Here is a 26,703-nt window from a genome sequence, read left to right as displayed (position 1 = left end):
ATGAAGGACCAGTATGCAGGTATGGGCTACTGGATACAGAAACAAAATCACTTTGTAAATGGTTTCTTCTCTTCTTTCTCAGGAAGAGGATTGAATTTGTCACTTAGAATTTATATACACACAAAGGAGAACCTCAGGATAGAAACTAAAACATTTTAAATACCATTTTTTGTAGACTACTGGTGTAAATTATTGCTTTTTTATAGGTCTTTTATGTTAAAATCCTCAAAACATATTTTTATTAGTTGCCTTCTCTATATTTTGAGATCGGACAGAGTCTTTCATTCTCTGGATAACCTGAAAAATCTATATTCTTGATTTTGTACTCATTCTTAGCAATAAATAGTACAAAAAATGAATTCTTATAGTAAGTCCCTATAGAACATTAATAAATCCCACTTCACATTCCTCTAGCTCCTTAGATGGAAGACCCTTACTTAAACTTTATGCTACAGCAATTCTTTTTATATGGCCTGTAGGTGGTCCAGGTTATTGAAATTTGTTATTTTACAGACAATTTCAACCCTAAGTTTTCCATTCACATTTGCTCATGAATTTTCTCTCCAAACACACTGAAGATGGTAGACAAAAAGGTAGATGACACACAGGCTCAATCTCAAATGATTTCTGGCCCATGGGTAAGTGTTATCAGATTTTGCCTTAATTTGGCCTCACTGTGCTTTTTGCCCGTGACATCCAGAGAGGCCAGAGATCCTGGGTTGAGCTCTTTTCCTTTCTTAATTTGTGTGGAATTTATGGCTTATAAAGTCCATATACAGAATGAACATCCTAATCCAAATATTAGAAAAAGAAAAAATCCAGCTTCTGAAATAAAAAACTTCTGTTCCTGTTTTGTATAAGCAATATTTATGTTGGACAAGTGGTCCAACATTGTATTTGATGGAAGAATTTGATAAAATGGCCCAATACTATCCCATTAAAAAGAAAAAAATATTAAGTAATTTTTTTATGGGGCAGACAACATGCTAACATGTTTCAGTGCCTTCTATCATCACTCAACAGCCTTATATAAGAAAATTTCTCATTTTCTTTTCACAGTGAGGACTTGTGACTCCAAAGCACAAGGTTTGGACCATTATATGATTTTGCAAAATTAGTCCTGTTGTAATATTCTTGTGTACTTTGTCTTTAACTGGGTACTTTAATTGACTACTTAGTAACAGCTCACAATTTATATTATTACTCATGCATGAACACAATGTTTCTGCTTTTAATCATGTCACTGGATTACTCCTCTCTCCCCAAAAGATATCATGGAAGTCATACTGAATATGAATTTACTAAATACTCAAGAAATGAATCTCAGTGCTCTTCCACAGAATGACAAGTCATTTTGACACCATTGCCCTAAATTTTCTTTATGTGTTGCCTCAAATTTTCCAGAAATACTGAAGCTTGTAAAATATCTACAGAAACTATACTGAATAACATTCCTTACTTGTGTAGCTCAGAGCTGTCTTGGCATTCATGCTGCAAAAGTTGCAGAATACCCATCATATCTATTGGTTAGGATACTCTGCAACACAGTTTCAATGCTTTGGATGCTGTAGTAGGTATTTTCAAGTCAAAAGGAGCGATCCGGTCCTTTCAGCAAAGAAATGTTTAAAATATCATCATTATATTGGCAGCCATTATGAAGTCAAACAACAACAAGTGCTGGAGAGGATGTGGGGAAAAGGGTACTCTTGTACATTGCTGGTGGGACTGCAAACTGGTGCGGCCAATCTGGAAAGCAGTATGGAGATTCCTGGGAAAGCTGGGAATGGAACCACCATTTGACCCAGCTATTGCCCTTCTTGGACTATTCCCTGAAGACCTTAAAAGAGCGTACTACAGGGATACTGCTACATTGATGTTCATAGCAGCACAATTCACAATTGCTAGACTGTGGAACCAACCCAGATGCCCTTCAATAGATGAATGGATAAAAAAAAATGTGGCATTTATACACAATGGAGTATTACTCAGCACTAAAAAATGACAAAATCATGGAATTTGCAGGGAAATGGATGGCATTAGAGCAGATTATGCTAAGTGAATCTAGCCAATCCCTAAAAAACAAATACCAAATGTCTTCTTTTATATAATGAGAGCAACTAAGAACAGAGCAGGGAGGAAGAGCAGGAAGAAAAGATTAACATTAAACAGATTCATGAGGTGGGATGGAAAGGGAGAAAAAAGGGAAATTGCATGGTAATGGAGGGAGACCCTCATTGTTATACAAAATTACATATAAGAGGTTGTGAGGGGAATGGGAAAATAAACAAGGAGAGAAATGAATTACAGTGGATGGGGTAGAGAGAGAAGATGGGAGGGGAGGGAGGGGGGATGGTAGAGGATAGGAAAGGTAGCAGAATACAACAGTTACTAATAGGGCATTATGTAAAAATGTGGATGTGTAACTGATGTGATTCTGCAATCTGTATTTGGGGTAAAATTGGGAGTTCATAACCAACTTGAATCTAATGTATGAAATATGATATGTCAAGAGCTTTATAATGTTTTGAACAACCAATAAAAAAAATAATAAAAAAGAAAGAAAACATTCTCTTATTTATAATAAAATGTTAATTTTTTAAAAAAGTAAAATATATAACTCTGTCATTCTAACTGAATTACATTAAATGTGTATAATTATGAACAGACTATAAGGGAATAAATAATAATGAAATAATTATATTTGAACAATGAGATTCATGAGCTTTATAAAATCTTTCCAATGCGTGTAACTGTTACATTGCTTTTACAAAGATAAAAACATTTAAAAAAGTTAAAAAAAATCATCATTATGTATTTCTATACTGAAACAGCTCATTAAGTCTCCTATCAAAGGGAACTGGATTATAAAAAGAAGTTGCTTCACAATAAGTCCAGGTGTTTATCCTTCTACGCATATGAATCATAAAATACTGATGAATTAGAATATATGTTTATTAAGTATTTATCTGTATGAATAGTATAATTGGTTTGTCTTTGAAATTAACGAAATAGTAAATGTAATTCTACTTATAATATGTGCTTTATTTATTGATCTACAAAGTTAAAAATTATATTGACACAAATAGCAATTGATAGATATTGCCTATTTTAACTTTCCACTTCATTAGGAATTTTGTCCAGGCTTCATCTGGATTGAAAACATGCATCACTTCACAGTGTTCTAAGTAATCTCAGATCTGAGTGATTTTGGGAAATCCCATAAGGTGACTGGATATTATCCCTTCACAAAACAAAAAGAAGTCATTTTTCCATTTATTATTATTCTATAAAGGTGTGAAGTATTATAAACTAGAGACCTCAGTTCCAAGTAATAATTAGTAATCCATATAAAATTCCTTCATTTTTTTCTTTTACCAATACAAAATTTGATTTTGTACTCATTTTTTTTATTACAAATAAGATGGTGACAGACTCAGCGGAGTGGATACATTCACTGTTCTCATGGGTTCATCTGTTAGTAGCACTAAGAGCTTTGCAGTTAAGTCAACCAGGATCTCTGGTTCCCTCTGAGCTTAGTGAGCTTTGGCAATCATTTTGGCCTTAGTTTCCTAATTCATAATAAGGGATGACAGTATGAACCCAATAAGGTTATGTGAGAACTAAATGAGATAATGAGAAGAAAGTTCTTGGTACACTGCTAAACACATATTTGGTGCCTTGTAAATTTTGTTCCAATTTAAATGTGTGTCTTCTCCACTACAGAGAGATGTTTTGATAGCATTTGCTACAGAGCAGAAATTCTCCAGAAGATTCAATTATAGTTCTAACTGCTCAAATAGAAAGTTACTTTAACATTCACTCACAGAAAAAAAAAAATAAGTCTGGAGTTGGGCTTTTGTGTGTGTGTGTGTGTGTGTGTGTGTGGTTGGTTTTGTGTGTGTGTGTGTGTGGTTGGTTTTTGTAAAGCAGAATTTTATTACTTGTTAATAAAAATAACACTAAAATGCTCTTAAAGAATTTCTGTTTAAAACATGTTTTACATGCTTCGAATTTATCCTTTATCTCAATTGAATATATTTATTACATCAATAATAATTTGTCCTACAATTTATAGCCAATCAGATTATTCTTTTGCCCATATTTGTCAGAAAAGAAATTCAAATTCATCCAGAAAATGGTCAATACATATAATGAGTAAAACCACTGGAATCTTTTGTCACAAATATAAAATGCATATTGAATGTGAAATAGCTATTACAACTTAGTTAATTAAAGAAAAATAGACTATATTTAAGAAAAAAATCACATGTAGTTTTGAAATATAACTTCAGTAGTTTATTCAGTCAATATTTGGTAAGCTTGTATGGAATTCATATCATTGCATCTTAAAAAACATGTAGGTGGTATTATTAGGCAAATAAACATACAAAAATGAGTTGGATAGGCTTTCTGAATTTTTTAAGCAAAGAAGATATGTGATAGCCATTCTATTCATTATTCAAATAAAATAGTATGGCTGCTATTTTATATATTGTAAAAAAAAAAATGCTTGGCCCTGAAAATATAGATATTTAAAGGGAATGTTTTAAAAGAGTATGTAATGTAAGAATTCAGACCATAGGTACTAACTGTTTATAATCAAGTACACTATTTAATGCTTCATCAACTGTTATTGAGAAAGTTATGGAGTTCAAGATTCATTTTACCCTTAAAAGCATGAAATTTAAACTATAAGGGAAAGAAGCAAGAGGTAATAATGGTGGGGAACTGTCCAGAAATGTTTTCCAATCATAATTTGAGTGTCAATTTCTTCATTATACTGAAATAAGAAATTTTCCTTTAACAACCACAAGTCCCTTAGATGATAATTAGAGTTCTTAAGACATATATTTTGACTGAAATTATACAAATATAATCCGCAATTGAATATTTAGTCTTAGCTTTTATAACATACATTTTAAACTACAAATGATGTATACAGTTGGACAAATATATAGTCTTTTAATATTTGTGTTAATAGCAAACTGGGTAAAATTTTAAAAGCATACTGGGACTCAATTATATTATTAATATGTCCAGGAGTAGTAACATCGAATGCATCCTGATTTTGTATAAAAGTTAGGAGCTTTGTCACTCAGACAGAAATCATCAAGAATTTTTGACCCTTTCTTCTCAAAAGTGAAATCCAAGGGGCTGGGATTGTGTCTCAGTGGTAGAGTACTTGCCCAGCATGCATGAAGCACTGAGTTCTATCCCACCACCACATAAAAATAAACAAAATAAAGGTATTTTGTTCATCTATAACTAAAAAAGCAATTTTAAAAAAGGTGATAAACAATTCTTCTTTTCTTAAGAAATTGTCTTTTGAATTATTCTACTAACTTCATGCTAGAACAAAATGAGTTTTTGTAAAGTATTTGAATTTCAATTGGAAATCAATTTGAAATCATTTCATTATTTACATTGTTATTATGTTAAAAATAAACTGAAAACCAGCTAACATTAAATACACAATACATGCCATTGTAAACAAATGAAGTTTTGTTATATGATATTGTACCTGTGACAGATTCTTGAACCATTACTTTTAATTCTACACTAATTATATATGCACATATTCAGCAGATTGAGATAAAGAGAATAATGGAAGCCCAGAACTCAGATGTCAGACATAAGGTTGACACAAACTTTTGAAGAGAAACTGAGAGCCAAATACACAAAAATGTGATGGGACCCTCTCCCTAAACCAGTCGATTCCTGTAAAAGCAAGTATGAAAATACCCCTGTGGTATCAGTAGTGAAGCTTGAACTTCAAAAGAAATTATAAAATATAATATGTTTTTGGAAAAAATTTTCAAAACCAAAAGTTTTGAATACCTTGATAAGCAAATTCAAGCAAATAGGTTTGAATAAACTTGATAAGAAAAAGTTTTGAATCTTAATAAGATTAGCACAAGATAATCTTAGAAAAGAATCAATACAAATTTTACTAGAAGCTTTGAAAATGTTCCTATTTTGTGTCAAAATTCAAGATACTGTGAAATATGGAAGTACAGGATTAAATATTGCCCAAACCAAAAGCCTGGAGTAGTTCATATGTGAACCTTAGACATTAATTATGAAAACAAAAAGCTTCAGAACTGAGACAGGGATCCATATTTGAATCTGAGAGATGAACTGATCAAATGTAAATATTGACAGAAATACCTGCCCAATGAAACAAGTGACAGTGTATTATTACAAACATAAAGGAAAACCTACTTCCTGACACTTATTCATATGAGAAATAAGATGGTGCATTCTAGAATCAGCTAAATGAAGACTAGGTTGCACAGAAGCACAGAGCAGAAGACTGTGAGTTACATGTCCAGAGAGCAGAAGAGGGAAAGGATGAGTGAAGCACTTTAGAATAAAAGCACAGAGCCTCATCTAGACAGAGCACAAAGTGGCCTGGTTGTCTTCCCCTCCCCTGAATTAAACCTTGACAAAATGCTCCACTATCAGAAAACAAAAGAGAATGAAAAAAATAATAATTAGTGAGATTCTGAATGTAGAAAGCCTTGTTTATGAACAGTTATAAGTCACACCCTTCTTAGCATGTGGAGAAGGAACAAAGACCAAGTTTTCATCCAGGCTCTACAACTCCATGGCTCTCACTTTGACAAGTTACTTAAATTCTTTGTACATCTGTGAAGTAAGGACAACAATAAATACTTCTCAACCTATGGGGGATGAAAGTCCATAGTGTATACTTATTCAATGGCAGCTTGTCCCCCTATGATATGTACTAAGTTATTACAAAAGAAGTAATGTGTATGTTTCTCCAATTATTCTATTAAATTGATATTCCATTTTCTCCACAGACAAAAACTCTGATGCAGAGTTTTCCCCCAAGCCCAAGATTTTTCTTCCATCAGTTGATGAAATACATCTTCTTAAGTCTGGAACATATCTTTGTCTTCTTGAGAACATTTTTCCTGATGTTATTATGGTAGTTTGGAAAGAAAAAAAAATGGTGATAGGATTCTGGAATCCCAGCAGGGAAACACCATGAAGAACAAAGACACATACATGAAGATGAGCTGGCTAACTGTGACTGGAGTATCAATAGATAAAGAGCAGAGGTGTATCATCAAACATGAGAATAATAGAGGAGGTGATCAAGAGATTCTCTTCCCTGAAATAAAGAAAGATATGTGCATTTAAATATAAACATAGGGGTGGGGCTGTGACTCAGTGGCAGAATGCTTGCCTAGCATGTGTGAGGCAATGGGTTCCATCGTTAGCACCATATACAAAATTAAGAAAATAAAATAAAAGCATGCTGTCCATCTGCAAGTACAAAATTTTTTAAATGTATATATAAATTTCCAGAAAAATATTTGACAGGGAATCATCCACCTTTTCAATCAAGTAGTAATGAAAAACAAGTATAAGTCTTTCCTAAAAATCATATTTCATGTTAGCATAAATTCCCTGTTATTTTCCTTATGGAAGTAAAATGGTATAGACAGGAGAAAACATGGGAAAGTTTGCCTTAAGCTTTCTCAACTTCTGTTTTGATATTGAAAATATTAAAACCAGAGGATATGTTTTTAGAATTTTATGTGTATTATATGAAATAATATACAGGAAAGCATCTAGCAAAATGTTACATGCCAACAAGTAGTTTTCACTTTTGATGATTTTATTTGATTTAGAAATCTGAACAATTATGGGGCTTTAAAGAATGTTCTATCATGGAAGCAAGTCACAGACTTGAATCTTGACATCCACAGGGTTTAGTCTACAAACAAGGAGTGCTTAGTTAACAAAATGATACTCAGGTAGGAATTAGAGCATAGTTCAAAAAGCAATAAATAAAAAAGAAATAACCTTGGCTATGGAAGTTTTAGCAGCCTTGTGTTGTTCTGATTTTTATTTTACATATCACTGTTAGACAAAATTTTCTAACTTATGCTTAAATGAGGCTAACATGTATGAAGATACTACTTTTCTCTGTGATGGGTATACTTCTTGCCATTGGTAAATGTAGCTACATAAACCTTTCCTGTTCTGCTAGCACATGCCAGGACTGAGTTGGAATGTAGATGAGTAGTCTAAGACTAATATCCCCAAGAGGACTGCTGTAGCAAAGAGAGAATCCTCTTTCCCTTTCACTCAAGGTCACACAGAACTCAGGAACTATGTCCCAAAGAATCCTTTTGATGCAGTGAGGTACATATCCACACAGCTGTGCAGAGGTCTGACTGCGCAAAAGCCTTGCAGTGGTCCAGTGACTCACCAGGCATCACAGTCCTGAGTGTTAAACAGCAGTCGAAATGCCCCAGTGGGCATGGGAAGTAATCTTTTTATAATTTTCCCTGTGGCTACAAGTCCCATTTAACCAGTGAGGAACATACACATGGCAAAAGTGGTGAACACCTTTGCTATGCACTATCCAGCTTTCTCAAGTAAGGCTTCAGCCTCTGGGGACCCTTACTTTCTGCCATGACCAGTGAGGGCTGAACAGTTGCCTGATTTTCCCTGGAGGTATGATGAAGATCAAATGACACAATGATAGCAGAAAAAAAAAAGATAAATCCTGAATTCAGTTATTTATATATTTATTGTACTTATTTATAGCCTTTCCTAGAACAAACTAAAGTAAGAATACAAAGACAGACCCAATTTTCTATTTCCCTTGCTGAGAAACAGAGGGCAGACAATATGTAAATCACAAGGTTAACTTAACCCCTGTGCTTACATGCCCAATTAGGTTCATATTTTTGTAGTGATCAGGAACAAATAAAAAGAATATTAAGTTACATGGTGATGAATACCGTGCAGGAGAGAGGTTTTATTTTAAAATTATTTACTAGGCCCTAACTTCTATAACACATTTCTCTCATGGGCTTTTCATGACTCCCGAGCTAAGGAGGGAACATCTATCCATGTCATTCTACAGTGCTTTTCCAGTGGTGATACTTGAATTTCTTTTAATAATTATACCACATGGAAGCACAAATGAATGATGTGATCATTTTTAAGGTAGATAAAATTAATCAGTTCCAAATTTACAAACAGCATTTATTTAGACAATTTAGGAAACACAGATTTTATTATGAGTGACACTGCTTTATTCTTTTTTCCTCAATCAATTCAAATCAGTTTATGATGATAGTGACTTTCATTTATCTTTTAGTGAATAAAGTCACTTTAAGAAAAGTAATATACTTTTTAAATTTTTTATTTGTTTTAATTAGTTATACATGACAGTAGAATGCACTTATATACTTTGATATATCATACATAGATGGGATATAATTTCTCATTTTTTCTGAGCATACATTTAATCATATTGGTCACACAGTCACTTATATAAATAGAGTAATAATGTCTGTTTCATTCTACTATCTTTATTATCCCCACATACCCTGCCTTCCCCTCCTTTCACTTCCCTGTACCTAATCTAAGGTAACACTATTCTCTATTTTTTTTTTTTGCCTTTATACATGTTCTCTTTTGGGTTTTTTTTGCATTACAATTCTTAATACACATATATACCCCAACTTTTGTATCACTGTATATAAAGTATGTTGTCACCCAATTCAAGTCATCATACTTGTACTTTGTATAATGATGTCCATCACATTCCAACATCCTTGCTAATCCCCTACGCCCTCCCTTTGTCTCCCACCCCTCTCTGCCCTATCTAGAATTCATCTATTCCTCCCATGCTCTCCCTCCCTCCCCCACTGTGATTCAACCTCCTTATATCAGAGAAAATATCCCGCAATTGTTTTTTGGGAATTGACTGACTTCACTTAGCATTATCTTCTCCAACCACATCCATTTACCTGCAAATGCCACATTTTTAATAAACTTTCAAACTCCAAAAGTCTGTTCTTGAAAATATTTCAAATCCAAACATAACCATATGCATATTTATACCTTGGGAATTACCCCCCAAAAGCCTATACTCCAACTCCATCACTTAAAGTATTTAAGAAAATAGTTTAAATGGAAAATTGAGTGTCTAATGTAATTCTGTAGTGGAAGTGTATTCATATGAAAAAGAACATATCTAGAAGAAAAAGAATAAAACAAACATGTGACTCTGTTTTTTAATCAGTTTAAAAAATGTAATCGTTGTAAGTTTTTTGCTTTTTAAAAAATTCTGTATATATGTACACATATATATGCACAAAATTATAGAAACACATAAATATTTATATATATACACAATAAAACATACATGTGTGTGTACATGTGTGAGTATGTGTGTGCATCTCACCTCAAGTTTTATGCAGAGAGCTAGAAATGTGACTTGACCTACTTATTCCAGAAAGACCAGAAAGCAAGGAAATTGCTTAGCTCCTCAAACAGGAAAATGCCTTTGGATTAGAAGAATTAAGAGAAGATTTTTCCTTTTATCCAGACTTGTGGAATTATTTGTCTATGTTTTGTTTGTATTTCTATTGATTATTTTTAAGACAATTTTACTCCTGCATTTTGTAAATGTATATGAAGTATTTAACAGAGGACAGCATACCAATGATCACTTAACAGATATTAGATTGTGTCAGTATCGGTGGCCTCATTAAAACCACATCTCAGAAAGTCATGTGCATGAAGCAGGGGCACTGGGATAGCTGCTATCCTCTTTTCAAATGAGGAATTTCTTTAAATCAGACTCCTTTGAATGTGTATGATTCTGAGGTCCACTCAGATTGGATGGATTTCTTTGGGCTCAACATTTCATGTCAGCAGTGCGTGCTGGATCCTGCAAAGCAGTGAATTTTCTGCTTCTTTTTCTATTTAACATGTATTTATGGATCACTTGCTTTGGGTCTTTTGCTGTGCAAGGAGCTGTGAATATGTGGGAGAAACACATAGTCTCAGATGTGCATTCAGGGTGTGATTAAAGGAAAAAGAATATAACATTTTTGAAGTTCACTTTTTATATACAACACTCCAGTTTTGATTAAAAATACATATGTGCGTGTATACACACATAAACATATATAAACTTCAGGAATTTCACTATCCTTGTATGCAGAACCATGGTATATGAGTGGAATTAACTAAATGAAACACCAGTTGTTTTTGAAACTGTGAGACTCACATTTTTATATTGATTTTCTCCTTTCTCTTTGTGGACAAATTGAATACAGTAAATACAAGATAATACGGGAGAATAATTGGCTGCTATTTGCTCTCATTGTTTTAGTTCTCCCCACTGAAAATGCCAGAGAAGCTGATTTGATGGATGGAAAGGTGAGTTTTAGAGTGTGTTTGCCTTCATATCATGCCATATCATTTTTCTACTCTTGGTCATCTTAACTTCCTTCATGTAAGGTGGTATTTTACATTATCCATCATTTCCTTCACATCACATTAATAGAGTAATCTACTGACCTTGGTATGAAATTGGTAAATTAAGTAAATTAAAGAACACAGTGATGAAACATTTCAAAAAAGGGACTTTATTTATTGATATGTCTATTGTTTGTATAACTGGGGAAAGCATGATATCAAGCGACTCTAGTATTGTTTTTTAATCCCAGATAAATAAAATTGTCAACCTCAATCTCTGGTCAGATAATTACTTATTGTGAATGAACATCCAAATATCTGACTTGGCCTGTTTTTCTTTCCCCATGAAGAATTTCACTGAAATGCTCAGCTCCTCTCATTTAAAATAGGTGACATTTTCTAAGCATAAATAAGGTATTAGGAGATTATGGTATCTCTACTAATTAAGTTCTCACATTTATGTGCATTATTTTTCTTCATATTTTTATTAGTTGCACATGACAATACAATGATCTTGACATATCATACATTTGAATCAAATGGGTATAATTTCTCACTTTTCTGAGTGTACAGGTTGCAGAATCACATTGGTTATACAGACATGTATATACATACAGCAATACTAGTGTCTATTTTATTCTTTTTACAAACTCTTTTCCACATGCCCTCTTTTAATCTCTCTTAACCTCCTTTGAATTCTGGCCCTTACACTCACTGGAATGATTCTTGGCAAGTTAAACGCACTCTTTACATTTTATTTTCTCATTCAAGGTATGGGAACATTCATAATACAACTCACTTAAGTCTGATAAAGGAGTTAAAACAAGGTAATGCTTGTGTATATTTAACATAGGGCCAATCAAATAGTGATCAATCAGGAGGAATCAATTTCAAGAATATTGGTGTCTCATGTCTACAAACTGTACACCTCCAGAAAATCATGTGCATGAATCAAGAATATTGGAGATGTGCATGATGAGGAATGGTACTACTGCTTTCCAGTATTTACATGAAAAACTTCTCTAAATCAGACTCTTAAGATCCTTCCACTGTTGATTCTAGGAGTGGGTGTATTCTTTTTGTATTTGGCACTTTCTATCAGCAGTGTGTGCTGGATTGTATAAAGCAACCAATTTTCTGTTTGTTTTTCCAATGAACATAAATTTGTGCATCACCTACTTTGGAGCACACACGGTGAGGAACTGTGAATACAGCAGAAAACCAGATTCTATTGGATATGATACTCCACTTGTGATAGAAAAAGAAGAAGAAAAAGTTATCCATCATGAAGGTCGACATCTTTGTGTATAAAAAAAATTATATGAAAGAATCTACTGAATTACATAGAGTGGAACTAATTTCTTTTTGGAATTATGGGGTCCATATTTAATGATTATTCTTGTATTTATTTATATGCATAGTTAGTGTATGTATACACATGTTCATACACTTTTTTAGAATGATTTTTTTATGTGGTCTAATTAGTTATACATTATAGTAGAGTACACTTTGACATTTCATACATCAATGGGACATAAATTCTCATTCTTCTGGTTGTACATGATGTAGAATCCCAATGTTGTACAGTTATATATGTGTATAGGGTCATAATGTCTGATTCGTTCTACTGTCCTTCCTGCCCCTCTCCCCTCTTCCCTCTCTTCACTCCCTCTACCTAATTTCATGTAACTTTATTTCTCCTTAGTCCCTCCTTGTTGTGAATGAACATTCAAATATATGAAATATCACTTCGCATGATATTCTCCAGCTCCATCTACTTATCAAAAAATGACATAATTTCAATATTCTTTAAGGATGGCTAATATTTCATTATACACACACACACACACACACACACACACACACACACACATATATATGTTTTCTTTATCCACTCATCTGTTGAAGGCCACCTAGTTTTATTCCGAAGTTTAACTATTATGAGTTGAGCTGCTATAAACATTGATGTAGCTGCATCACTGTAATACGCTGATTTTAAGACCCTTGGGTATAAACCAAGGAGTGTGATACCTGGGTCAAATGGTGGTTTCATTCTAAGTTTTTTGAGGAATCTCCATACCTCTTTTCATAATGGTTACACCAATTTGCATTTTCACCAGCAATGTATGAGTATAACTTTTTTCCTCACATTCTACTCAACATTTATTATTGCATGTATTTTTGATAATTGCCATTTTGACTGGGGTGAGAAGAAATACTCCAGTAGTTTTGGTTCACATTGCTAAAAATGTTGGAAATTTTTCACATATTTTTAATCGATTGTATTACTTCTGTGAAGTGTGTGTTCATACTTTTAAATAATAGATGAGTGATTGACTAGTACTTCTCTCTTTTCTTCTAGCTGACATCACTATTAAGCCCAGTGAAGCTGATGTCAGTGTTGAAAATTGTAGGTTTTAGTGTATGTTTACCTGTGTCTCATGCTGTAGCATTTTACTCTCCCCATCATCTTAACTTTTAAAGCTCCCTCCCTTAAGCAAAAGCCAGAATAGCTAGATGTTGCAAAATAGACTGACATTTTAACTAATCCATCATTTCCTAGGAGACATAATGGAAAATACAACTCCTGCCTCAAGTTTTATTCAGAGAAATAGAAATGTGACTTTTCGTATCTTCTAACATAGGAAATAATTGCATTAAAATATCCCACTAAAATATAAAGGTATTTTTAAAAAGCCTTTGTGCTGTGAATAATTAAAAAAGAAAAACATGCCTACTATACTCTTATACTTAATTTTTCATTCATAATATGGAACCATCCATAATTCAACTTACATAACCCATTTAGACCCATTTTCCCAGATGTGGAACATCTATAAAAACTTCCATCGAGCAACAGGTATACCACTTATGATGACTTGGAAATAGTTATATTTTTAGATGCCTATTCTTTTGAGAGAGAAATGGTTAATTATTAAAATCTTTGAAAAAATATATAAAGTATAAATGAGCTCAAGATAATGATTTTCAACCTATTTTAATGCAATTGTGTTGGTTATATTGAAATATTAGCATAATTGAGAACTTGATATTGATGGATTAAGTGTTACTAGGAATTTCAGTGAGAAAATGCTCAGAATAATTTAACATAGCCACGGAACAGCAATGATCACCTACCATGTATAAGCTTTTATTAGTTTTGATTGATTATCTCTTCTGTATATCTGTCAATGGATTTTACACACAGAAAGACACCAACAAAAAGAGTAAAAAAATGAGGGTGAATAGCTGATTAGTATTTGTCCTTATTTCTTTTAGCTGTCAGTGATAATGATTCTAAATATTGTTTGAAAGATAAAAACAGTTTTAGCATGTTTGCCTTTCTTAGTCTGCAGCTTTTTCTGCTCCTGATCGTCTTAATTTTTGAACTCCTTTGCATAAGGTCAAAAAATCAGACTAGTGCAAGTTTCAGAATACACTGTGTCAAATTTTAAATTAATTCATCATTTCTTAGACATCACAATATCACACAAACAACTTGGTTTTGTCAGGATGACTATAAAGTGTCATTCTCTGAATTAATTTAACAAGTGGGCTTCATTTATTTATGTGTTCATTTTTTCCTCTAAGGACTTGGGAAAGTATCATATCAAGTTGCTTCTAGATTTATTCATTTATTTTTAGTGTTTTTCCAGCTGCTAACACCATGAACTTTCACACAGTCACATATGGCATTGGGCAGGGTTCTACATGCATTTTTGTTCTGCATCCTCAGAAAACTTTCTATGCTGCAATTCAACTATTTTTCTCCCACTCCACAGGGTGGGAAATGAGCTAAAATAAATGAAGTTTTGCACATGCCACACGTGTATAGCAGGTGTTTCAACTCAGTCCATCAGATAGTTTATAACCTTACTCAGTTCCCTATTCTTCTTCTAAGAGAGAGTCATAAAGCAAGAGATTCCTCTGTTCATAGAAGAAATCTCTTTAAATCAGACTCTTTCGAATGTGTATGATTCTGTTGTCGACTCGATGGAAAGATTATTTAAGCTCAATATTTCATGGCAGGAGTGTGTACTGGATCCTGTAAAGCAGTGCATTTTCTGCTTCTTTTTCCATTGAATGTGTATTTGTGGATCACGTGCTTTGGGTCATTTGCTGTGCAAAGAGGTGTGAATAAGAAGGAGAAACACATAGTCCTGTATATGCATTCAGGTTGTGATAAAAGGGAGAAGAATATAATGTTTATGAAGTTCACTTTTTTGGATACAACCAATTAGTTTTGATTAAAAAATACATGTGTATATATACATAAATATATTTGTATACACATATATATACACACACACATAAACTTCAGGAACTTCAAAATCCTCATGTGCAGAAACATAACATGTGAGGTATATTAACTGAATTAGATACCAGTAATTTTTGAAACAGCGAGACTTACATTTTTAATGTTTATCTCTCCTTTCTCTCTGTGGACAAATTGAATATACTAATATCAGATATTAGCAGTGAATAACTGACTGCTATTTGCTCTCATTGCTTTTTGTCCTCACCACCATATATATCAGAGATGCCAATTTGAAAGATGGAAATGGTGAGTTTTAAAGTATATTCGCCTTTATGTCATGCCATATCATTTTTCCACTATTGACTATCTTAACTTTTGAAATTCCTTCATGTAAAGTGAAAACTCAGAATGTCTCTAGTTCCAGAATAGAATGAGTGGTATTTTACATTATCCAACATTACCTTCACCTAACAGTAATATAGTAAATGACCAAATTTGGTATGAGATTGGTAAATCAGAGGATACTGTAATATGCTCTGAAGCATTTCAATGAGGAGACTTTATTCATTTATTTGCCTACTGTTTGTATAACTGGAGAAAGCATGATATCAAGTTATAGTTGTACTGTTTTTAATCATAGATAAATAAGTTCTTAACCTCAATCTCTCTTCAGAGAATTAGAAATGTGGCTTGGCCTGCTTTTCTCTCCCTAGAAAATATTGTGCTGACTCCCTGCCCCCTCTCTTCCCCTCCCACACCTCTGCCCTATCTAGAGGGGTAGGGGGCTAGCAAGGATGGTGGAATGTGGACATCATTATCCAAAATACATGTATGAAGACACGAATTGATGTGAACATACTTTATATACAAACAGAGATTGAAAAATTATACTCTATATGAGTAATAAGAATTGTAATACATCCGCTGTCATATATTTAAAAAATAAAATCAATATAAAAAGAAAATATTGCACTCAAATGCTCAGCTCCTTAAATTTATAAAAGATGACATTTTCTAAGCATAATAAAGATGTTAAGAGATTATGTTATCTCTACTAATTATTTACTCACATTTATATGAATTATTTTTGCAAAGTAATTTCTACATGCCCTCATTTAATCTCCCTCATCTTGCATTCCGGCTCTGCCACTCACTGGAATGATTATTGGCAAGTTAAGTGTACTCTTTACATTTTATTTTCTTATTCATGATATGGGAACATTCATCATACAGCTCACTTAAGTGTGAATGAGGACTTAAAACAACATAATGCTTGTGAAGCATTAACATTGTGCTTATCAAACAGGGATCAATTAGTAGGTACTAATTTCCAGAAAATCAAGTGCATGAATCAAGAATATTAGCAATATGAATGAGATAGAAAGGTTCACCTGCTTTCCCATATTTGCATGAAAAAAAAATTATTTAAACAGACTCTTTCCTTCCGCTGTTGATTCTAGGAGTAGATGGATTTTTGAGGGGTTCAACAGTTCGTATCAGCAGTTTGGGAGGTATCCTATAAAGCAGCCAATTTACTGTTAATTTTTAATTTAACGTGCATTTGTGTATCACCTACTTTGGAGCACAAACTGGTAGAGGTTCTGAACACAGCAGAAGACCAGATACTCTTGGTTATGATAATCCTGATGTGAATGAAAAAAGGGAAAGTTTTCCATCATGACGGTCAAATACAATATATAAATCATATATTTGCGTGCAAAATAAAATATATAAATGATATCTACTGAATTACATAAAGTGAAACTAATTATTTCTGGAATTATGGGGACCATATTTTAAATGAATGTCTCTGTTTTTGACAGATTTTTATGTATTTACTTATGCATAGTAAGTGTATGTACACATATATTCATAAAAAATAGTCTTTTTAAAAATTTTTCCTAATTAGTTATACATTCATTGTTGCTTGTATTCTTGATGATTGCCATTCTGACCGGGATCAGATGAAATCTCAGTGTAGTTTGGATTTGCATTTCTCTAATTGCTAAAGAAGTTGAACACTTTTTTCATGTTTCAGTGATAGATTGCATTTCTTCTTCTGTGAAGTGTCTGTTTATAGTTTTATAGTTTTTAAATAATAGATGAAGGGTTGACTAGTACTTGTTGTCTTATCTTCTAGCTGTTGCCACTATTAATCCCAGAGAAGCTGATCTGAAAGTTGAAACTGGTAGGTTTTAGTGTTATGTTTACCTTTATCTCATGCATTTTCCCCTCCTGATCATCTTAACTTTTGAAACTCTCTAGCTTGAGAAAAGCCAGACAAGTTGGTTATTGCAAAATAGACTGACATTTTAATTAATTCATCATTGCCTGGGAGTCATAGTGGTTAAATACAACTCTTACATCAAGTTTTATTCAGAGAAATAGAAGTGTGACTTTTTCCATCTTCTAACATAGAAAATAATTGCATTAAAATACTCATCCTACTAAAATGGAATGTTTCTTGAAAAAGGCCTTCTGCTGAGAATAATTAAAATACAAAAAGTGGGTCTACTATATTCTTTATAGTCAATTTTTCATTCATAATAAGTGACCTTCTGTGATTCAGCTTGCTTAACACTTTTTGTCCCATTGTCCCAGACATAGAATACCTACAAAAACATCCATTGAGCAATAAGTATACCACTTACAGTAACACTGAAACAATTACACTCTTAGAGATTTATTCTTTTTGAGAAAAGTAATGGTTAATAATTGAAAAAACATACATATGTATATAAATAAAAATTACATACATATGTATATTATATATATGTATAATATATTATATAAAGCTCTATATAATTATATACAACATATTTTAATGCACCTGTGTTGGTAATATTGAAATATTTGCAGAATTGAGAACTTGATCTTAATGGGTTAAATGTTATTGGGGATTTCAATGAGACAATCACAGGAGACATGTAACTTAATGACTGACACAGCAATGATCACTCAATAGAAATTAGCTTTTATTAATATTGATTAATTATGTCTCCTGTATCTCTGTCAATGTATTATACACACACAGACACAGTACAAAGATATTAAAGATAAGGGGGATAAGTAAGTGATTTGTATTTGTTCTTGTTTCCTTTAACTTGCAGTACTCCTAACTCTGAAAACTTGTTTGAGAAATGAAAATGGTTTTACTGTAAGTTTGCCATAGTCTACAACTTTTTTTGCTCATGATTGTCTTTATTTTTTAACTCTTTGCAGGAGGTCAAAAAAATAAGAATGGCTGAAAGTTGTAGAATAGACTGAGTACAATTTTAAGTTAATCCATCATTTCTTAGACATCATATTATCATAACAAATAAATTGTTTTTAGATAGGATGGCTATAAAGTAGAAGATACAGGGGTATGCTATGAATTACTTTAACAAATGTTCTTCATTTGTTCATGAATCCATTTTTTTCTCTCTAGTGACTGGGGCAGGCATGATATCAAGTTACTTATACATTTGTTCATTTATTTTTAGTTTTTGATATCTGCAATAACATGAACTGTCACGGAGTCATTTTATACAGAAGAAAGAGCCAGGGTTCTTCATGTATTTTTGTTTTTCATCCTCAGGAAACTTTCTATGCTGTGATTCAGCTCTTTTTCTCCCATTTTAGAGAGGTGGACAATGAGCTAAAATTAAAGAAGTTTTTGTACATGCCAGATGTCTATAGCAGGTGTTTAAACTCAGGCCATCAGATAGTTTATACCCTTACTCAGTTCCTTATTCTTCCTCCAAGGCAGAGTCACAAAGCAAAAAATCCCTCTGTTCAAAGGAGAAATTTTTAAAAATCAGACTCCTTTGAATGTGTATGATTTTATTGTAGATTCAGATTGGATGGATTTCTTTGGGGCTTAACATTTCCTGTCAGTAGTGTGTGCTGGATTCTGTAAAGCCAGCCAACTTTCTGCCTTTTTTTCCATTGAATAAGTATTTGTGGTTGACTTCCTTTGGGTCATTTGTTATGCAAGGAGCTGTGAATACAGATGTTAAACCCATAGCCCTTCATGTGCATTCAGGTTGTGATAAAAGGAAAAAGGATGTAACATTCATGAAGTTCACTTTTTGGACACAACAAACTAGTTTTGATTAAAAAATATATATGTGTGTGTGTACATACACACACATACATACACATATCTATATGTATGTATACATACACCTATACACATATAAACTTCAGGAATATCATCATCTTCATGTGCAGAATCATAATATATGAGTACTATTAACTTAATTAGACAACAGTTATTTTTGAAAGTATGAGGCTTACATTTTTAATGTGTATCTCTCCTTTTTTTTCTGTGGACAAATTGAATACACTAAATATCAGATAATAGCTGTGAATAACTGACTGCTAGTTCTCATTGCTTTTAGTTCTCACCACTCTAAATGCCAGAGAAGCCAATTTGAAAGGTGGAAATGTTGAGTTTTAGAGAGTGCTTGCCTTTGTCTCGTGCCATATCATTTTTCTACTCTCGATCATCTTAACTTTTTAACTTCCTTCATGTAAGGTAGAAAATTCAGAATGTCTGGTAGTTCCAGAATAGAATGAGTGGCATTTTACATCATTCTTCTTTTCCTTCACATCATATTAGTACAGTAATCTACCAACCTTAGTATATGAGATTGGTAAATTAGAGGATAAAGTGATGTGCTCTGAAGCATTTCTAAAAAGAGACTTTATTTATTGATTTGTCTATTGTTTATATAACTGGCAAAAGCATGATATCAAGTTATACTGGTATTGTTTTTGATCACATATAAATAAAAATCTCATTATCAATCTCTGTATAGAAATTTTGAAATGTGCCTTGATCTATTTTTCTCCTCCCATAAAGAATTGCACTGAAATGCCCAAACCCTCTCATTTAAAACAGATGGCATTTTCTAAGCATAATAAAGATATTAGGATATTATGTTATATCTACTAATAACATTCTCACATTTATATGCATTATTTTTACAAAGTATTTTGCACATGTCCTCTTTAAATCTCCCTCAACATTCTTTGAATTCTGGCTCTGCTACTCCCTGGTATGATACTTAAAAGATTAAATGTACTCTTTTCATTTGATTTTCTCATTCGTGGTATGGGAACATTCATAATACAACTCACTTAGTTGTGAAGGAAAACTTAAAACAAAGTAATGCTTATGAAGCATTAACATAGTCTAATCAAACCGTGATCAATCAGTAGGTACCAATTTCATGAATATTGGTGTTTCATGTCCACAAATACCACACCTCCAGAAATCAGGTGCATGAATCAAGAATGGTGCAGACATGCATGCTGTGAAAAGTACAGCTGCTTGTTGGTATTTACATGAAATTTTTCTGTAAATCAGACTCCTTCCACTGTTGATTCTAGGAATGGATGAATTCTTTTTGGGTTCAGCACTTCATACCAGTAGTGTGTGCTAGATCCCATAAAGCAGACAATTTTCTGTTTATTTTTTCCATTAAATATGCATTTGCATATAAACTACTTTGGAACACACACTGATACAGAAGCTGTGAATACAGCAGAAAAACAGATAGCCTTGGATATTATACCCCAGTTGTGATTAAAAGGAAAAAGTTATCTCTTATGAGAGTCAACACCTTTCTGTACAAAAACATAATATGCAAATGATATCTAATGAAATATATACAGTGAAACTAGTTACATTACATTTGGAGTTATGGCAATCTTATTTTAAATGCTTCCATCTCTGTTCTTGACAGACATATATATGTACTTATATGTATAGTAAGTGTATGTATACACATATTCATACACTTTTACCTAAGAGGCGAATGATTGACTTGTATTTGCTCTCTTTTCTTCTGGCTGTATTAATCTCAGAGAAGTTGATCTCAAAGTTAAAAATGGTGGGCTTTAGTGTATGTTTACCTTTATCTCATGCTGTAGCATTTTCCCCTCCTGATCATCTTAATTTTTAAAATTCATTAGCTTAAGAAAAAGCCAGAAGATCTGGATGTTGCAAAATAGACTGACATTTTATTAATCCATTATTACCTGGGAATCATAATGGATAAATACAACTCTTGCCTCAAGTTACATTCAGAGAAATAGAAACGTGACTTTTCCCATCTTCTAACATAGGAAATAATTGCATGAAAATACTCACCTCACTAAAATGGAATAATTAAAAAAAAATCTCTTCTTTTGAGAGTAATTAAATACAAAGAGTAGATCTACTATACTCTTTATACTTAATTTTTCAATCAAAGTATGGCAGTATTCATAATTCAGCTTATATAACCCATTTGGCCCCATTTTTTCAGATGTTGGACACCTACATAATCTTCATTGAGCAACAAGTATACCACTTATGATAGCATTGAAACAATTACACTTTTAGAGGTCTATCCTTTTGAGAAAAATAATGATTAATTATTCAAATGCTAGGGATAAACTAGATAATTATTTCCAAACTATTTTAATGCACCTGTGTGGATTATATTTCAATATTTTTAGAATTGAGAACTTAATCTTAGTAGGTTAGTGTTGTTGGGGATTTCAATTACATAATGCAAAGGAGGCATTTTACCTAGTGATCACAGAAATGATCACTCAACACGTATTAGGTTTTATTAATATCGATGGATTATCTCTCCTATATCTCTGTCAATGGATTTTACACACACATACACCACAAAAAGATTGTAAAAAATGGAAATGAGTAGTTAATTAGTATTTGTTCTCATTTCTTCTGGCTGTCAATACTACTGATGCTGAAGTTTGTTTGAGAGATGCAAATGGTTTTACTGTATGTTTGCCTTATCTTAGGCTACAGATTTTTCTGCTCATGATCATCTTTATTTTATAATTCCTTTGCAAAAGGTTGAAAAATATGAATAGTTGCAAGTTGTATAATAGACTGAGTCCAGTTTTAAGTTAATCTATCATTTCTTAGACATCACAATATCACAGCAAACAACTTGTTTTTGGATAGGATTACTGTAAAGTGGAAGATACTGTGGTATGCTATGAATTACTATAACAAATGTTCTTTATTTATTCATGCATCCATTTTTCTCTTTAGTGACTGGAGCAAGGATGATATCGTGTTACTTCTAGATTTGTTTATTTATTTTTAATTTTTAGTAGCAGCTAATAACTTGAACTGTCACAGAATCATTTTATACAGAAGGGCCAGGGTTTGACATGCATTTTTGTTTTTCATCGTCAGAAAACTTTCTGTACTGTGATTCAACTATTTTTCTCCCATTTTACAGGGGTGGGCAAAGAGCTAAAATTAAAGAAGTTTTTGCACATGCCACATGTCTATAGCAGGTGTTTCAGCCCAGTCCATCAGATAGTTTATACTCTTACCCAGTTCCTTTTTCTTCCTCTAAGAGAGAGTTAGAAAGCAAAAGATTCCTCTGTTCAGAAGAGAAATTTCATTGAATCAGACTCCTTTGAATGTGTATGATTCTGTTGTTGACTCAGATTGTATGGATCTCTTTGGGGCTCAACATTTTATGTCAGCAATGTATGCTGGATCCTGTAAAGCAGCCAATTTTCTGCTTCTTTTTCCATTGAATATATATTTGTGTATCACTTGCTTTGGGGCATTGCTGTGCAAGAAGCTGTGAATACAGAGGAGAAACACCTAGTCCTGCATGTGAATTCAGGTTGTGATGAAAGGAAAAAGAACTTAACACTTTTGAATTTCACTTTTTTTGCATAGAGCACTCATTTTTATTTAAAAAATACATATGTGTGTGTATATACACTCACAAGAACACACACATGCATGTATTATACAGTCACATATAATCATATAAACTTCAGGAACTTCATCATCTTCATGTGCAGAACCATAACATATGAATGGTATTAACTGAATTACACACCAGTTATTTTTGAAAATGTGAGGCTCACATTTTTATTTTCTCTCTGTGAACAAATCGAATACACTAAATATCAGATAACAGGGGTGAATAATTAACTGGGACTTGCTTTCATTGCTTTTAGTTTTCATCACTAAGAATGCCAGAGAAGCTGATTTGATAGATGGAAATGGTGAGTTTCAGAGTGTGTTTGCCTTCATCTCATACCATATCATTTTTCCACTATTGGTCATCTTAACTTCTGAACTTCCTTCATGTAAATTAGAAAACTCAGAAAGTTTCATAGTTCCAGAATAGAGTGGCATTTTACATTATCAATCATTTCCTTCACATCACATTAATACAGTAAACTACGGACCTTGGTATGAGATTGATAAGTTAGAGGATACAGCTATATGCTCTGAAGCATTTTAACAAAGGAACTTCATTCATTGATTTGTCTATTGTTTGTATGACTGGGGAAAACATGATTTCAAGTTGCTCTAGTATTGTTTTTTAATGTAGATAAGTAAAATTCTTTACTTCAATCTGTTCAGAGAATTAGAAATGTGACTTGCCTATTTTTTTTCTCTCCCCTGAATGAATTGCACTGAAATGCTCAGTGCTTTTAATTTAAAATAGGTGGCATTTTCTAAGGATAATAAAGATATTAGGAGATTATGTTCTCTCTGCCAATACTTTCTAACATTTATATGACTTATTTTTAAAAGTACTTTGTACATGCCCTCGCTCAGTCTCCCTTAACTTCCTTTAAATTCTGGCCCTGCCACTCACTGGAATGATTCTTGGCAAGTTAAGTGAACTCTTTATATTTTATTTTCTCTTTAATGACATGGGAACATTCATAATGCAACTCACTTAAGTATGAATGAGGACTTAAAACAACATAGTGCTTGTGAAGCATTAACATTATGCTTATCAAACAAGAATCATTCAGTATAATGAATATTGGTATCTCATTCCTGCTTCCTGTGTTCTCATTTTGTCTGCAAAATGAGAATGAAAATAAACTCTTTCTTGCATTCCTGAAATCCTATAAAAATTAAATAGCACTAATCCTTCTTATGCAAAATTCTCAGTGTACTGATTGGCATTTTGTTTAGTGGTTAGTGAATATTATCTATCATTTTGCTTAGAAGCATATTGAGGGTGAAGAAAATCTAAAATCTAGTTTCACACATACTTTTGTCTTTTACTGGACTCAAACATTAAAAATATAGCCCTACTTTTTGATATTAGGAAGCTCGTTAAGTGAATTTTGCAGAGGTTGTTAATGGACTTGATTTGGAAGCTGAGCCTTGCTCTGGGTGCTTTGGGTGGGAGTGGTAGATGTCGACCTTTGGGGTTTGGTGGGGGTGGTGTCACTTCAGTGTAGACTGCCAAAAATAAACATCTGTGGCACCCTCCTCCAAGAGGGGCTTTTCTTGTCAAGGAACAGGTGCAACTAATTGCATGACGTCTCTTAGATGTGCTGAAACTGCAGCTCACGTACACCTCTGCCTACTGGAGCTATCTCCTACTCCTCAAGATCATGATCTACTTGATCATCATTACCTCCTGTCTGCTTAGAAAAACAGCTGTTGGAGGAAGTTTGGGAGAACTCCTAGCAGACTGTGGCATAAGACAGTCATCTTCTCTTCATCGTTTATTGCCCTGAACAAAATCTGCTGAGGACCTGGCTGGGCTTTCGGCTGGGTTCAGGCTTCTTCAGTTTTCACATGTAATATTCTGTCATTATTTCATAAAGGTTTTTCAAACCATTGAGCCATTTCAGGAACTTTGCTTTCTAACAAAGAACTCTTGGGGACCCCTGGTCTCACTATACCAACAATCTCCGTGGGCCCACCAGCCAGCCCAAATCATCAAAGCCTTGGTGGGGATACCATGCAGCTTCTAATCACAGCCCTTAGGGTCTTGTAACCAGAGACCGCTAAAATATATACAGCCCAAAGCAGCTTTCTTTGCTACTTGGTTTCTGTGCTTGCTTTTTCTTAATGGATACAATAAATATCAACAGCTTATTTGGGGTCATGTGTACTTTGAACTGATGAAACTGAAATGAAAGTCCACAGTGAGAAGCAGCATGACAACTAACTATGACTCTAAGCCTTGGTTGTTAACAAAGGTTCAACGCCAATTTTCAATCTTGTTCCTGAGATGGGGGTCATGGGCTTTCCTTGGAGCACTGGCTCAAGGGCCAAATGAAGACACTCACATTTCTGCTCTTCCAAAGATCATAGATTCAAGTTCATTTGGCTGAAAACATTCACTTGAAAATAAGAAAACATCTAATGTGACTTGGCACTGTGTGTGCTCAGTCTCAGAAGCATCATGTTTCCTTGTCTTCACAATAAAAATGGAAGTGCTACACTAAACTCTAAGGGACAGTTAAATCGAGTAGTTAAATCAGTGGACCCATAGGACTTGAATTTCAATTCTGAGTCTAAAATGTAGTATCTGGGTGACCTCAGAATCTTGCTATCTCTGTGTCATAATTTCTTCCTACAAAATAAAGTTAGAATTCCCTGTGACCCGGAGCTTTGTGGGTTAGGTGACTTAGTAATGCTGGATATGGATAGGCAAGTCCTCCATAGTACTCATATATGCTCCACTCTACTTTAGAAATAAGTGGAGATCACACTCACATACAGACAAAACATCAACAAAGATCTCTCTTCTTACATCTCTACAGAGGATGGGTGGGAAGGAATAGGGACTTAGCTTGTACCAGGCACCGTGAACCCATTATGAGCCCTTTAAGGTAGGCACAATTATGGTGTACAGTTTATTGATTGGAAAATTTAAGTTTTTCCTAAAGGCCACTATTTTTCAAGTGATGCTCATAATTTAAAGCCAGCATCTCTTAACTGAGAATCTATGTATGTACCCATATGTAATTGACCCAATAGAATCTTTTTCTTTAAAAAATTTTCAATTAGGAAAAACAAAAACCCAGACACACAAGTTGCTTCTTTTCTAAAGGTTTCCTACAATGAGGCAGACAGGGTTTCCTTAAGGAATTTGAGTGCATCTGTGTTTTCTCTTCATATACACATCATTCACTGGTTTGTAACTAATTTCCAAATTGTTTTTCCTCTTTGAACAAAACTACGACCTACTCTGGAATCACTGTTATGTGTTACCTTGTTGTAGGTGGAATAGAATTTCAGCCTTCCCAGTAAGTGTGGGACCTTGATTGGCAATTGCTTTTTTGGGGAAGTGGTCAGTGAGCCTCAGATTCTCCATGGGTATAGATTATGTTCTGATTTCCCAACTCCTTCCATAGACTGACTTGGTCCTGAGGTCCTCACAATC

General features: G+C 33.4%; 1 pseudogene; it reads left to right on the top strand.

Moving 5' to 3' along the window:
* LOC117794563 (T-cell receptor gamma chain C region C10.5-like) lies at positions 1–25,045 on the top strand (annotated as a pseudogene).
* The last annotated feature ends 1,658 nt before the right edge of the window (positions 25,046–26,703 follow it).

This window comes from Marmota flaviventris, chromosome 1, assembly GCF_047511675.1.
Source record: "Marmota flaviventris isolate mMarFla1 chromosome 1, mMarFla1.hap1, whole genome shotgun sequence".
Taxonomy (NCBI): Eukaryota; Metazoa; Chordata; class Mammalia; order Rodentia; family Sciuridae; genus Marmota; species Marmota flaviventris.
The sequence above is the reverse complement of the archived record's forward strand: the minus strand, read 5'-3'. Positions and strand labels throughout refer to the sequence as shown.